The sequence below is a fragment of the Sphaeramia orbicularis genome, chromosome 14 (assembly GCF_902148855.1).
Source record: "Sphaeramia orbicularis chromosome 14, fSphaOr1.1, whole genome shotgun sequence".
In the NCBI taxonomy this organism is placed as follows: domain Eukaryota; kingdom Metazoa; phylum Chordata; class Actinopteri; order Kurtiformes; family Apogonidae; genus Sphaeramia; species Sphaeramia orbicularis.
In genome coordinates this window covers 27,017,138-27,017,616 of record NC_043970.1, presented here as the reverse complement: position 1 = coordinate 27,017,616, position 479 = coordinate 27,017,138, and positions in this window count along the sequence as shown.

Genomic DNA, 479 nt, shown 5'->3' with positions numbered 1-479 from the left:
GTGTAGGAATAACCTACTAATAACATTTTCTTAAGGTCAGCATTTATTTTTGACAAGTCAGGCAGAAAACAAATGATTGTTTTAAATATTTGGATATAAAATACAATACTCGCTGTTAATAAATTATGTGAATACATGTGATGTTAGGATACTGCATGGAATAATATTTTTACTCCACAAATCATTCAATAAAAGACTAAAATACGAAATAAGTGTGGCAAAGCGCTTTTGAGACTGTGTTCTTATCAAAATAGCAAAAAAGGACAAAAGACAGCTGCAATCACCAACAGAGATGCCAAACCTAATTCTACAACAAATGCGAAATGTCTGAGTAAGTATTCGGGTATAATTAAATAAGACTATGAAATGATATCAAACCGCTCTCAGGCAAAACACAAAACCTTTACCTTATACTTCATGATCCTACTACCTGACATAAACTTCATAAAAGAAAACAGCGAGCACCAAAAAATGTTATT